Source organism: Orcinus orca, chromosome 6 (genome assembly GCF_937001465.1).
Source record: "Orcinus orca chromosome 6, mOrcOrc1.1, whole genome shotgun sequence".
Taxonomy (NCBI): domain Eukaryota; kingdom Metazoa; phylum Chordata; class Mammalia; order Artiodactyla; family Delphinidae; genus Orcinus; species Orcinus orca.
The window spans coordinates 16,193,123-16,208,656 of record NC_064564.1 but is presented as its reverse complement, the minus strand read 5'-3'; the positions used below and the strand labels follow the sequence as shown (position 1 = coordinate 16,208,656).

The 15,534-nt window shown below is 49.0% G+C and overlaps 1 protein-coding gene across 6 annotated transcripts in view; it reads left to right on the top strand.

Moving 5' to 3' along the window:
- The window catches only part of PTK2B (protein tyrosine kinase 2 beta), a 139,974-nt gene that overhangs the window by 7,253 nt on the left and 117,187 nt on the right, over positions 1 to 15,534 (top strand). For 2 of the 6 annotated variants that reach the window (XM_033429801.2, XM_033429799.2), the window contains exon 1: positions 4,157 to 4,343. The gene's annotated coding sequence lies outside the window, so the exon portion shown is untranslated. Of the gene's footprint in view, positions 1 to 2,711; positions 2,807 to 4,156; positions 4,344 to 15,534 lie in introns of those variants that run through there. The other 4 variants (XM_004270691.4, XM_004270690.4, XM_033429800.2 and 1 more) reach the window with 3 other exon arrangements.

Genomic DNA, 15,534 nt, shown 5'->3' with positions numbered 1-15,534 from the left:
AAGCCTCAAGTTCAGTAACGTGAACAATTGAAGTGTTTCTTTCTCTCTTGTATAAAAGTTCTCCCAGGTCCAGACCATGTCTGGGGCTAGCATGGTGGCTTGATGGTGCTCGTTAGGGACCCAGGCTTCATCTCTGCTCTGCTCTTCAATGTTGCTCTGCTATTCTCAACGCCACAGACCAAGATGACTGTTCCAGGTCCCATCATCAGGTGGTAGTGGAAAAGGGACTAGCAGAGGGCATACCCATTCCCTTGAAGAACTTGGTCCTGAAGCTGCACACATAACGTCTACTCGCCAGCCACTGCCCAGAATTTAATCACACAGTCACACCTGCAAGGGAGACTGGGAAGGGTAGTCTTTATTTTGGGCAGCCTCTGGCCAACTAAAATTCAGGGATTCTCTATAAGTGAAGAAAGGGGGACAACCAGTAATGCTTTCATGGATAGAATAAAGGGTTCTTTAGAAGTCAAGGGTGTGGCTTTGAGTCCTCCATTTTGGCCTCAACTGTGGTCCATTTAGTATGCCTAGTGGTGCCTGGTTAAATTAGAGATAGATGTCCTTTGGTCGTGAGCAACTTCAATTATTTAGTCCTTGTGCCCATAAGTTTTTTCTTTGTTAATTTTTTTTTGTTCTGAACACTTATAACCATACTGTCCTTTTAAAATGAAATTTATTGAAATAGTAAATTTACATTATGTGATTTAATTCCATTGTCCATAATGGAGAGACTCTAATTACATACCATCACGGCCCTGCTATTAATGAGTTTGGATTCAGCTTCTCTCTTTACCACCTGGGTGGTGGACAAATTTTTTGTTTACCTTCTCCAAGCCTCCTTTTCCTTTCTATAAAATAGGAATATTATTATCAACCTCAACTGTTGTGAAGATTAGATGATGGATGAAAGTTCTGGTCACAGTGAACACTTGACAAACTACCTATATAACAGATACATATGTACTATCTCCCCACTAATCCTATCCTATTTAATTCCTATCACTTCTAAAAATAATAACTATAGCATTTTATAGCATCTTCATACTTATTAATTTGGGCATCACAAAACCTTGTGAAATAGGCAGAGCGGGTAGTCCTTAGTCTTCTATTCTAGATTAGGAGATATGAGCTCAGAGAGAGGGATTCACCTGCCCAAGGTCACGTATTCCCTCTAGACTGGATCCTTCCCATGTGCATTTAAACCTGCATCTAAAACAAATGATTAAACAGCCCTCTTTCAACCCACAGCCCCCTCAATCACCCGCATCTCTCAAGTCCTCCTTCAGCCAAGACATGCTGCCTCTGTGATTTCACTTCCAATTCACTTATCAGCCCGCCCCATCCAACTTTTGCCTCTTCATTAAGTTTGCTCCTGGCAAGAGCCTGACCTTAAGATCTCTGCTCCCTCTTACTCCACCCCAGACCATCTCATCCATTCCTGTGGTTTCAGATGCCAACCAGAAGCTCATCACCAGCTCAGACCACTTTACCGAGCTCCAGTCCCAGCTCCTTTTGGGATGGGAGTGGGGGTCAGGTTAGGAGAACCCTTTTCACAAGTCTGGGCATAAGACAAACAGACCATGAACCATGGTAGGGGCAATAGGACTTGAAAGAAAATGATGAATAGGAAAAATGATTGGAAGAATTCCCAGAACCTAGAGATAGAATGGCTGTGGGGTAATAAAGGAGAGTCAAAGGTGATTCGGGATTTAACACTTGGTTCCTGGGATAATGTTACTGACACTCATGGGGAAAACTGGAAAGGACTGTGTTGGGGGAGCCATGCGATGCAGGGTTGAAGACTTGAACCTGGGGTGAGGGTGGAACATTTAAATGGAAAATTCAAAGTGTTTTTTTCTTATAGTTTCCTTCTCCTGCTGAACCAGCCCCACATTTTTCCCCCCACCTCCAACCAGGGCTTCCCACAATTGCACTGTCTCGGCTTGAGACAGACAGAAGTAGATAGAAGGGAAATTTTTTCTTCTTCACTGGCATAGGTCACTATCCCAACCCACAAAGAGCCATGGGTAGAATTTTTAAGAGCCTTTATATAGAGTTCTAGGCTCCTGAAAGTGTATCTGATAGGTTTTCCTTAGAGGCAAGTAAGTTTGACCCTGTCACCTTAGCCTTTCACGCGCACCACTGGACAGAGCATAAGAAGACCTGAAGACGGAGTCATCCACTGCAGGGAGTTTCTCAAGCTTCTTTCATAAATAAAACCTATGATGCTACGATTCTAGGAGCTAGATATTTGGAGCTTCAAAAAGATTGCTGAAGACTTCAACAACCTCAAAATTTTGAATATCTGAAAACTTTTCTTTCCCTGAATTAGGACCCAGTGAGAGTGTAGTTCATGGATTTGGCCACATGAAGGCAGCATACACAAACTCACCTTTCCTTAAACCAGTCTGGAGTCGCCTTGCTCTTGAGTTCCCACTGTCATCACGGGGCACCAGACTCTCCACAATTCACGCAGGTCCCCAACCTTCACACTGCTGGACCTTCATCACCTCATTCCCATGCACGGGAAGACGGATGGGCCACCTGCTTGCTGACACCCTCTGACAATCTTCCTCACAGAGTGGTTGGTGCCTCATCTTCCCCCATATGTCCCCTGCTAACTCCAGTTCACCCCATCTGACTTGCCTTGTCGCCCAAGCCCTAGCCAGGGTCTCCCTCGATACCTACTTGTATGTCTTCTCACTGCTTTGCAGACCCTGGCATTACCTGGTGCTAAGAACACGGCTGATCGGTGGACGGGATGAACAAGTCAGAGCTCCAGCAGTCCGTGAGCTCCGTCAGGTGGGTTGTAAGTTACCCTGAGTGAGTGGAGTGAGTGGGCCCCAGGCACAGAGATTCTGATTTTCAGTAGACCTGGAGTGGCATCCAGGTATCTGCTTTTTTTTTTGGCCGCGTTGCATGTGGGATTTTACCACTGGACTGCCAGGGAAGTCCCAGGCGTCTGCATTTTAAAAGCTACAGGTAGTCCACTGATCATACTTGGATGAACACTGATTTTCTGATTTTGTGACCTTGGACATGTTAATCTTTTAATCTCGGTTTTCTTTTCAGAAAATGGGAAGAATTAAAGGAAACGTAAACATAGATGAAATGTAAACTGAGTGCTTCCTTAGCGCAGTGGTTGGCGTTTAGACATGCTCACCAAATGCTGGCTTTTCTCCTGGGGTGACCCGTCTGCTGAGTTTGGGGTGGGGGGTGAGAGAGTCTGGGGGTGAGTATAGTGTATGCAGGGCTGTCACATGTGGCTGCACAACGCCAGGGGGCACCACCCTCAGAGACGTCTTTGTGAATAGCATCCTCTAGAACTGTGGGAGATCCCAACCCTTCACAGGATACAGAATGAAGAAGTTTGGGGTGAGGGCTCTGGAGAGGAGCCCGGAGGGTGTGGGGCAACACTGTGACACACCAGCTTTTTGACCTTATGCTAAGCCCGGTTCACCTCCTCCTACTCAGGAGAAAGTCTGGAATCTTTCTAGTGATAGGGAAAGGGGTTGCTAAGTGCCTTGACTCTCACTGCCCTGCTGGCCTGAGTGAAGAGGTAAACCAGCCTCTTGATTTAGGCAACAAACCAAGTGGCCTGATGTAGAGATGGGGTGAGAAAGGCTGCCCAGTTTCTATGCCTATTCTTGTGCCTCTTGTCCTGGCTGGTACAGCACAGGGACCTGGTCCGTGATAAGTTCAGGCCCCTCGACCAGTTCTGCTAAAGCTCCTGGTGATATTCACCTGATTTCTGGCGCCCCCAAAAGGGCCTGGGCACTTTAGGGCTTGAAGAGACCGGGAGGGACACTGATGCTGAGAGCGCGACAGGCAGGTGAGTCTCCAGCTCTGAAACATACCTGGGGGCTAAGAGGAAACGCCAGCCTCTAAGTGTGGCCTCCCAAAGTTTCCAAGTGGACAGGAAGAAAGAGGGAGGGGTGGTAGGAATGGGGGCTCAACTGCTCACGGGGGGCAGGGGCGGGCACAGAACAGCAGAAGACCCCACCTAGGGTCGGGGCGTGGCAGAGATGGCCCCCCATCTCTGGGCACGTGCAGCTCCGGAAACTGGCGGCGGCGTCTATTTCAGAGTTTATGGTAAGAGGCTGGAGCGGCACACGCTCGGCACCGCAGACAACACACCCCACCCCTTAAGGAAGTGGGGAGGAGAGCAGCAGGGGTGTGGTTAAGTCGGAGAAGGAGAGGGGAAAACACAAACCTGTCAGCGCTGTTTCTCAGCGGAGGCCTGCGGAGCCGCCGCGCACCCCTTAAGAAGAGCCCCTCACCTGCCGCCGCCCCGCCGCACCTGGCCGAGCCGAGGAGCCGCCGCCGGGGTCGGCGCTTCGCTCCGTGTGAGTCCCCTCCTGCGATCGCAATCGGGGCTGAGCGCCCAGCCAGAAGGTGGAGGCTGGACGAGGCGGGAGGGTCGGGGTGACTCCGGGATTGCAGGGACCCGGACGGGACCGGGAGCCGCGGACCCAGAAGTGGGCGCTGCGGCGTGGGGCGCTCCCGGGGCCGGCGAGCCCTCCGCGAAGGGAGAGGGATTCCATTTTTGGAGTTAATTTGAGACGAAAGGGTGTTTTTCCCTCTTAGTTCTCTTATCAGACAGGGGAGGATGGGTGTGTGTGGGGGGGTGATGGGAGGGCACAGAAAGGCCGCCTGCCTCTAAAGGTCGGGCCAGAGAGCTTTCAGAATCCAACTCTTCAACTCCTGCCTTAGAGCCTCTGCCGCTTCCTCCTTTGCCCCCTGCCGTGCCCTTCAGCTCGCCCACCCTGCTCACATTCCCACGCACACCCCACTGCGCTCCCCGCCCCCCAGAGGGCATCTTCTGAATCAAGCGCCGACTGGAAGCAAGCAGGGCTCTGCAGGGGGGTAGAAGCAGAACTCTGTGCGTGCGTGTGTGCGCGTGCGTGCGTGTGTGTGTGTGTGTGTGTGTGTGTGAGTGCCTGTGTGTTGTGGGGACTAAAGTTAACGCTCGCTGCCACCCCGGGTCTTTGTGACATTACTTTGGAATGCCCCTAAAGGGTTAAGTTCTGTGCCGCCTTCTCCTGTCAGGCTGTGCGTGGGCAAAGCCTTGGGTGGGTGAACAGGCAACATATGGGTGCTGTTCTGAGCCCACCGAGCCCCACCACCTGCCCTAAACGTCAGCCATCTGACACTTGCGTCTCCCCACACGCCAAGCTTGGAGCTCAATCCAATTAGGCTTCTCCAAGGGGTCAGGGTGGGGAGAAGGAGAGCCGAATTTTGGACACACAGGGGGCATTCGCCAGGGGCGCTCAGAAACCAGAAGAGGAAGAGCTTTCCCCCGACCCACAGCTGGACGTGAGCCCTCGGGGCAGTTGGTTCGAAAAGATCAGGGAAGGGACACAAGGAGGCTCCTCCCTTGAGGGCAAGGAATGCAGGTGTGGACCTAACCCCAGCCTTTCACAACTCCTCTGGGGGAGGGCGAAGAGGAAGCAGAGACAAAAAAGTGTGTGAAAATGGAAGGAGGGAGGGAAGTAGTCACATGGAGAGAGCAGCTCTGGCATGACACTCTGCTCTCATTCCTTCCTTCAATAAGCATTGGCTGACTACCTACCTGAGGCCAGGTGCTGGCGCTGGGCATGGGAGACCAGGGTGCGTGGGACCCAGCCCTGCGCCCCGAGCAGTGCCGTGGGGAGGGAGGGAACAGGTGCTGACCAGCCCAGTGCTGGGGGCTGTGGGTGGAGCCGGTCAGTGTGTCCAGGAAGGCTTCCTGGCAGAAGTGACTCTAAGTGGAGACCTGAAGGATTGGTAGAATTAGCCTGGGAGGGAAAGAGGGGCATAAACGGCATAGGGCACAGCAAGTACTGAGACCTGAGGCCAGAAGCAGCAGGATGAACCCAGGAAACTGAAAGTAGCTTGGGGTGTTCAGCACGTGGAGAGTGCAGGGGTGAGTTGAAGCTGGAGAGGTGGGAGAGACAGCTCCAGAAGGGCCTGCTCTGGCTGCCATGGCAACTCCTGTCACTTGGGCCCTAGAGCCAGCAGCCTCCGACTTGACTCAAGGGTGCAGGGCCGCCAGATTTAGCAAATGACAAAGTGAGAGAGTGGCATGGACAAGTATACACTACCAAACGTAAAATAGATAGCTAGTGGGAAGCAGCGGCATAGCTCAGGGAGATCAGCTCGGTGCTTTGTGACCACCTAGAGGGGTGGGATAGGAGGGTGGGAGGGAGGGAGATGCAAGAGGGAAGAGATATAGGAACATATGTATATGTATAACTGATTCACTTTGTTATAAAGCAGAAACTAACACACCATTGTAAAGCAATTATACTCCAATAAAGATGTAAAAAAAAAAAAGAAAATACAGGACACTCAGATTTGAATTTCAGATAAGCAATGAATATTTGTCAAGTATAACTATGTCCCGTGCAATCTTTGGGGCATACTTATACCAAGACATTATTCACTGTTTATCTGAAATTCAAATTCAGCTGGACATCTGGTATTTTATCTGGCACCTGTCCTCTAGGGGGAAGCTGAGGATGCTACTGGGAAGTGAAGGGTAGGTAGTACCCAGGCACCAAGGGAACAGTCTCAGGACATATTATCTTTTTTTTTCTTTTTTTATTATTTTTAAAAATTTATTAATTTTTAATTAATTTTTATTGGAGTATAGTTGCTTTACAATGTTGTGTTAGTTTCTGCTGTACAGCAAAGTGAATCAGCTATACATATACTTATATCCCCTCTTTTTTGGATTTCCTTCCCACTTAGGTCACCACAGAGCACTGAGTAGAGTTCCCTGGGCTATACAGTAGGTTCTCATTAGTTATCCATTTTATGCATAGTATCAATAGTGTATATATGCGAATCCCAATCTCCCACTTCATCCCACGCCCGCCGCCCAGGACATATTATCTTGTAACCAATCCTCCTAGATTCCACTTTGGGGCTCCTTCACTGATTGAGCATGTTATTTCTTAAAATCAAAAGAAAGACAGTTCCTTGTCTTTGGAGCCCCGTGAACCTGGATTCAAATGCCAGCTTTGCCACTTGCCTGCTGTGAGACCTTACGTAAACCACTTCACTCCTTGGAACCCCAGAATCTCTTTTCAGAAATGAGGATAAGAGTATCTGTTCGTTCAGGTTGTGGGGTGGATCCGTGGTAACGTATGTAAATTGCCCAGGGAGTGCTGAAGAAAAAGTGGTAGATGTTAATCTTCCTAGCGCTTTCACAGGGGTAACCAAAGTAGCATCCCTGAAGTGCTTGGGGCTCGTTTATTTGTTTATATTTATTGAGCACTCAGAGGTTGCAGGGGAAGTACGTGGTGGAGGTCCTTCTCCTAGTGAGACAGTGGGTTGGCTCCTGAGCAGAAAGGGAGAGCTTGGGGCAGTTTTTCAGCTTTGTCAATGACTTCCTTCCCAGATGCCCTGGAAGACCCTGGGGAAGGGGTGGCCATAACTCAAAGTTGAATTAACTGAAAGGAAATGTGAATGAATTAGAAGGGAGAATCCAGGTAACACACTAAGCACAACGGACACAGACAAATGCACCATAAAATTTAGCTGTCAATATTCCCATTTTTATAAGGAGTACCTTATTAGAAAAATAGAGCTCAGGGGTAGAAGAAGTAAGGATGCCTTGTTTTCACTTTAATGGGGGGCATTTATAAGAGCGAATTAGGGGGCCTCCTAGAAGGGAACCTGGAGGGAGTTAAGAATTTGTTAAGAGAAAGAGGAAATGGAAAGTGTGTTTCCCTTGTGGAAACCACTGGGTTACAAATGGTCCCTCTTTCCAGTGGCTAAATCTCCCCACCCCCCTGCCCAGTGGTAAGCATTTTGTCCCCAGTTCTTTAGAGCAGCATTTGCCACACAGTGTTCGGAGAAACTCTCTGCCATGAGATAGTTACAGGTGTTGCACTGGTGAAACGCTCCAATGAGCCCACTCTCGGAGATTCGTCCTGCGTATTTGTATGATCAAGGCTATGGTCAGTTCCTCAGAAAAGACACCTGTATCGCTGGACTTACTAGCATCCCCTAAATTTGACTGTAGACCCCTTTTAGTGGGTTTGGGGGACACCTACTACCATCTCAATGGAAATGGCACTCCACTCCTACTGACTGTTGATGTAGGTGCAGTTCTGGAACCAAAAAGATCTTTCTGCGGACATTACTCATCCCATAACTCTAGCCTGGACTTAGTAGTGTCCAATTTACAGAAGATCTTCAGGGACCGAAGCCCCTGTCCCAGCATCGCTCATCCCTCACAGACACAAACCCCCACTTGTGTCAGCCTAAATCTTCCTACCACAGTTCACACCCATTTCCCATTGTTCGGAGGACCCTGGAAGAGTATGTCCCTCAGCATGGAGCCCTCCAGGGTATGGCAGTCATTCCATGTGTTCTTAATATTGTTAAGGAAAGTACAATTGAGGCAGGCGAGGGGAGGAAGCGTCCCTTGGGTGAACCCCGAGTGGTAGGTGTCCTATTCCTACTTTTCTCCCTGCCCAGAAGGCTCATAGGCTCGGGACTCTGTGGCCCTGGCCTCCCAGATGAATGGATCTCTGAGGTGGCCGGAATAAAGATGGACAATTGCTGAGGTCCTTGGGCAGAAAGGGTGGTAATTAACAGAAGTTCTTGCTGGCTCCCCGATCAAGAATTTCTCTTAGACTCTGGGCCAGTTCTAGGGTAAAGGGGGAGGAGCAGGGAGAGTGGTGAGAGTCTCCAAAACATTAGCGTGGTTGGTGGTCCAGTGGTCCAGCGCCCGGACTCGGTCAGTCAGCCTGGGTTCCAGCTCTGGCTCTGGGTCTCATTGTATGACCTTGGCTAAGTCGTGTAGCCCTCTCTTCCTCGTCTCTGAGATGATGACAGGGCTTTTTGTGAAGGTATACCAGGAGTAATATTCCAAATATCAACAGCCACTAAGGCGTGGGCAGGGATCTGACAGAACTGAGCCTGCTGTGCCAGTGGTCACAGGGAACCTAGGAGGTGGACGAGGCAGGCAGGCAGTCAGGGCCCTGGCGGCGGGGGTGGGGGGGCGACATTTACAAGCTTGGATGGACTAGTCCAGTATTTTAATGTCCCAGATGGCCCTATGCACCGCTTAATAACCTTGGCTGTGCATAACACATCCAGTCCTTTTTCAGGCACACAGTAGGCACGCAATGAATGTAGCTCTCCTTGTCATTCTATTTCATACTTTGAGTTGATCTGAGCTGGTGGGGAAGGGCCATTTCCCCCCCCCTGGGGAAAAAGGCCGTGTTTTGAGGGGCAGAAGTGGGCTTCTCCTGTGCATCACGTACAAGACAGAATTTGCTTCTTGCCCCCAGCCTGCCTCCCCACACCCCAGCCGCAGCGCACTGTGTCTGTGACAGCCGGGCCTGATGAGCTCTGTAGCCAGCAAAGAGCCTTTCTACTGCTGCCCACCAGACACTGGAGTCCGCATGGCCACCGAAGGCGCTCGGAGGGCTGACAGGCAGGGGAAATGGTGGCTTCGGCTTCCGGGGTTCTAGGCACCCAGCACGAAGCTCTGAGCCATGCGAGGGGGCGGCAGTGGGGCAGGGCGCAGCTCTTTTGAGTCACTCTGCCATTTCCCAAGGTATAATTATTACTCACGATGACGGTTTGATTAAGAGAGCAGGCTGGAGACTGCGTATTCCGATGCACTTTTTACCTAGACACGAGGCGTGGGTTGATAGGAGTGCAGGATTCTGTCTCCAGGTGACCCTCTAGGTGGGCTGCGGATGGGCCGCAGACCCCACCCAGCTCTTACCTTGCCCAGCACTAAAGGCAGTGGTCAACGTGATTAGAGCTAAGCAACCACCACCAAGGCCATGGAAGGGGAGCCTTCCCCTTTTCTATCCTGGTGACAGTTCACTAACATTTTCCTCCTCTCCCGTCACCTTCTTCCCTTTTTACGTCCTGAAATCCACCCACGCAGAACCTGGCACCATCGCTCACTGGACAGGAGCTCAAAGGAATGTTCTCGCCTGGAGTTTAGTGCTTGCTGCTTGGTTTAGTTCTTGACTCGTGGACTAGTGTCCCCTTCAATAGGCCAATTGTCCCAACAACTTTGAGGGCCCCAGGACCGCAGTCCCCCTGTTTCATGCCCTTTCCTTCTCTAAGGGTCTTCCAGCTGCCTCTCAGACTCCCCAGTTGTTGCAGTCCCACTGGGACACATGTGGGCCCATTGGGAATTCTGCCCTGAGTTCGGATTTTGCTCTTCTGGGGGAGGGGTACCATTTCCCACTGGTGAGGGAACTGTCCTTCCTCTGGTCCCTTCTGGGGGAGGGGTACCACTTCCCACCTGTGAGGGAACCGTCCTTCCTCTGGTCCCTGCCACTGGGAGCATCACGTGTTTTCCTGGTTTCTAAATAAGTGTCAACTGTCTCATCCTCCCCCGCACCTAGCCTCGAGCACTCTCTTTGTTCTTCCGGAGCTTTGGGGGTGAGAACCCAGCTCCTCTCCCTGGCTCAGGTGTACGCTCTCCCCACCCCCAGTTCCAGCTCCAGGCAGGTTACCAGAGATCTGATACTCCAGCACCTTCGAAGATGCTCTTACCGGCATCGGTTTACCTTTGGTCTGCTATATACACGGATGCTGGGCACGGAAACATGGCCATGTCCATTTAGGCAGCTGTGAGTGGCTGTCCCGAGCTGAAGTTCTCAAGCCCCCAGCTCAGTGCTGGCAGATTGGCAGGCTGGGTGAGTGGACAGACGGTCAGGGGTCAGGAGACACGGCTTTGGTCTAGATTCTTCCAGTTGCTAACTGTGTGACTTTGGGTAAGTCGCTTCACTTTTCTCATTTGAAAATGAAGAAATAGTACCGCATCCCTGATAGGGTCGTTGAGCGAAACACTTGGCTTATGTGAAAATGCCTCATAAAGCACTGCTGGGCAGGATCCCTGGAAGGATGAAGAGTTTGGGTCAGAATGACGTGGGTTGAGTCTTGATCTGTCACTTTCTCCTTGGTTGACATTGCCTAGTTATGTAACCCCTCGGAGCCTGAGTTTTCTCACCTGTGACTCATTCTTGGCATTTGTTCAATATTTCTCCCCTCCTTCAGCCCCCTCGTCACTCAGAGTATATAATCTTTCCCCGCGTTTGAGGGACTGTATCTGTCCTCAACGAGTTTACAGTCTGCTTGGGGATGTAATACATAAAGATAAATAACGGTAAGCCAAGATGGGGGCTTTTGGTGCCATAAAAGAGGCACCAATAAAGTGCTATATGAGGTCAGAGAACAGAGAGAGTTCTTCTTTCTGGGTTGTCTTGGAATGCTTCTTGGAGGAAGGGGCATTTGGAAAAGCTCCCAAAGGATATCTAGCGTATGGCCACGGAAACTTGGAACAGTGGTTGTGGTCAAAGAGTGTAAATAGAAGGGAGGTGGCGAGGCATGATTTGAATGACTCATTTTGGCTGGAGCCAAGAGTACCAAAGGGCGATTAAGTTAAGGGTGGAAACTTACATAAGGCTCAAACATGGTGGCTGAAGGGATTGGACATCATTCTGAAGGCTGTAGGGAGCCACTGGACTTTACTCTAAAGGCTGCAGAGAGCTCTTGAGATATGAACTTGGGTGAAGGGGGCATGATCAGATTTGGGCAGCAGTGTATAAAGTGGATCAGAGAGTAAAGAGCTTGACCTCAAAGGAGGGGCATGTGGGAGTCTCGAGAGTCTGGATAAATTCTGTAATCTGGGATGATTTGTGGGTCCTGGAGAATATCTGCTGGTCAATCAGAGGCTTCTATGTTCTCTGAGTTGAAATTGGTCCTTACATGGATTTAAAAGATGTAGGGTTTATGGGAGCATCAAATTGTTTAGGTTATGTAAGTAATTTGTCATTCCCCTTAATCTTCTCCTTCCTCTGTGTTCTCAGTTCATAGGTAAGCCCTTTCCCATGGACCTCATCTTTGGTAGCAATGCACTAAGTGTCAGCCTGTCTAGAGGTCTCATGGCAGCCTCTGTATAGCAGCCTCCTGGAGAGTCATGCACTTCAGTCTGCCGCCCCCTTATCCACCGTCGTCAGTTCAGACAACTCCTGGTCTCCCCCTCCTGTCTGACCCTCCTCCCTTGCTTCAGCTCTCCACTTCCAAGAATCTGTAAGAGTAACTCTAAGAGTTTCCACTTGAGTAACTCATCTTCAATGTTACAAGTTGAAAACTAAACTCATCGTTTTCTTACACCAAACTGTCTCCTTCTGGCATCCCTCCTGTTCACGAAGTTGTAGTTCTCCCAGACGCTCAGGTCAAAAACCTTGGAATTATCTTCCCTTTCTCCTCTGCTTTTATCTTACCCATCACTAATCCTGCAAATTCTTTCTTCATGCCTCTCATTCCTTCCCTCCCTTTTCCATGCCCCTACCCTAGTCTGACCCATATTACCCAATATCACCTGATGTTACCTAAGAGCCTCTCCTTATTTCTAGTTCCCTCAGAAGCTCCTGTGCCTCTAGGCAAATCCAGATCCCTTGCATTTACTGTTTAACGCCCTCTGTAATCTGACCTTCATTTACCTTCTCTTCTTACTTCCCCATACTTTCCAAACTAAGCCCTTCACCCCAGCTAGCCTGGTCTGCCCACTGGTCTTCATCAAACCTCTGCCCAAGTCCTCTGTCCTGCCTGGACCACCTAGCCCCTTCTACCTTCTTCAATCAGACTCCTCCCCCAGGCTCAGATCAAGCCCCTCCCACTCTTTTGTTCTTCTTCCAAACTCCCTCAGATTCCAAGGATTGGGGATTCCTTGTGCCTCCTTCTTTACATGCTCCTGCCTGGCTCCCCAGGGCCAGATGTGATCTTCCTCATTCCCTGTGCCGGGCTTCACAACAGCCAGTTGCAACAGAGCAGGACCGCATTCTCCCCCAGGTTCGGGATGCTATCCTGGCCTCTTGGGGCGTGTGGAGGTTTCCTAGAGCCCAGAGAGAGGGAGTGGGCGATTTAGAGCGGGAGCTTGATACTCCCTTTGCTGAGCTACTCCTGTGTCTAACCCATTGGATCCTTGCCTTCTTCTCCCCCCTCATCCTCCTGCTTCTGGAGCCCCTTCTGGCCAGGCTGAATGACAGGAGAAAAACAGGGAGTAGGAAAAAAGGCAGGGAGCCTTGGTAGAGGGTGAAGTCGCTTTTGGGATACAGGAGAGAGATTTGCAAGGCAGAGGTTGGCAGTTTTTAGTGAACTGGACTTCCACCCACCTGTGCACAGGCCTGGGGCTTGCCGTGGTGGCTGCACTCTGAGCTGTCCAGAGGGTGGCCCTCCGTTGTCCCCAGAGTGGCCTCTGAACCTTCTCCCTCTTTCTTTACCTGATTCTCTGTCTAGTAAAACCCTTCCTGTACCTGTTTGCTAAATGCTTAGCTGCCAACCTGTGTTCACTCCCAGGGAGAGGTGTGGCGACAGAGAGAGCGCTACCCAGGGAGCAGACCCAGGAAGTCACTGCTCTGTCACCTTCCTGCCATGTAACCTTGGGTGAGTCACCTGGGTGGGCCAGTTCAAGCCTCAGGGTTTTCATTTGTACTTAGCATAACGGGGTTTGGGACTTCTTAACTAGAGGAGAACTTTCTTCGACATGGATCTTAGGTTAAAGCCCAGTGTGTAAACCAGGTTAAAGTAGATCTTGCCAGGGTTGAAGCGGGGAGGGCAGGTGCCTGCCAGGCCCTCTGTCCTTTCCACAGTGACCCCTGGACCCTCCTGCCTCGCGGGGGGACCAGATCATCTGGGATCCTCTCCAGGCCTCCAATTCTTGAAGCCCTCATTGTTTATGAGTCTAAACACACATACACTGGAGAATGGGTCTAGATGCAAGTGGATTCAGTAAAGAATGATATCAAAATAAGGAATACAACCTGGGGCATGGCGTGTGTATGTGCCAGGGGTGAGGGGGGATTGCATACATGAGTGCCCTGGGAGAAGATGCATAATTTTCACCTCTGAGCAAATGCACATGTTTACGGGAAGAAAGTCCAAAGCTTTCATCTGAGCTCCAAGGAACTTATGGCCCCACCAAATATTAAGAACGACCCACAGGTTTCGTAATCAATTTTACAAACCTTTCATAGAAATGACCTCAAACTTAAGTTCCGTTTTAACTCGGTTGAACTAGGCTGTAAGCTCTGTTGAGGTCAGAACCGTGTCTGTACTTAGAGTCAGAGGGACAGATGGTGCCTGACAGTTGACATCTGATATATACACGTGTGCCTCCTGATAAGGAGGATTGTGTAAAAAACAGCTAATGTAAATCTGTAAACATTTCAAAATATTTAATATGATTTTAGCGACGCATGTTTTAAATCACATACTATATAAAATAATACATTACATTTAAAATATGGCTTTTCCCCAACTCTCCCTGTTTATGAAACAGCCAGCGCCTGACTCACATCTTGACATCAGTGCCCTTCTCATCGCTAGAACCCCTTTTTGAATCATCTGTGTTCTGGCTTATATCATTGTCCCTACAGTCTAAAAAGAGTTTGCTATTTCTTATTAACCCAGCAAGTGTTTATTTATATTTTTTAATAACAGCTTTTTGGAGATAGAATTCACATACCATAAAATTCATCCTTTAAAATTGTACGGTCCTGTGAATTTTGGTATCTTCACAGAGTTGTGCAACCATCACCACTATCTAATTGCAGGATTTTTTTTTAAATCACTCCGTAAGAAACCTCGGCGCATCAGCCGTCACTCCTCATTCTCCCCTCCCCCCAGTCCCTGGCAACCACTAATCTACTTTCTGTTTTTTGGATTTGTTTATTCTAGACATTTCATATAAATGGAATCACGCAACATTGTGGGTCTTTTTGTGACTGGCTTTTTAATGCAATGTTGTTAAAGTTTACCCATGTCGTAGCATGTACTGGTCCTTCATTCCTTTATATTGCCAATTAATATTCCATTGTATGTATATTCCACATTTTGTTTAACCATTCATTAGTTGACGAACACTTGAGTTGTTTCTACTTTTTGACCATTATGAGTAATGCTGCTAGGAATATTCACGTACAAGTTTTTGCACAGGCATATGTTTTCATTTCTCTTAGTTACATACCTAGCAGTAGAATTGCTGGCTCATGTGATAACTATGTTTACCATTTTGAGTAATGGCCAAACTCCTTTCCATAGCAGCTGCACCACTTTACACTCCCGTCAGCAATGTGTGATTGTTCCCATTCTCGTTAACACTTGTTATTGTCTGTAATTTTGAGTTTAGCCATCCTAGTGGCCATGAAGTGGTACCTTGTCTTGGTTTTCACTTGTATTTCCCTAATGACTGATGATATTGAGCATCTTTTCATGTACTTATTGGCCATTCATATGTCACTTTGGAAAAATGTTTAATCAAATCCTTTAGAAGGTATTTCCTTTTGATGTCTACAGTATAACTACTTAATGCATTGCTTTTTGAAAAATGATCTTTTACAAAATTCAGCACTTATAATTGTGAGGCCATACCCCCAAGCAAAGTTACTGAATCTATATTATAGTACCGTGCTTCCTTTCTTAAAAAAACAATTCTATCAGGTGACGTTTGTAAGCAGCCCAAACTAGCATTTATTATAATGACGTCGGGCTAATATTTTTTCCCAGGCC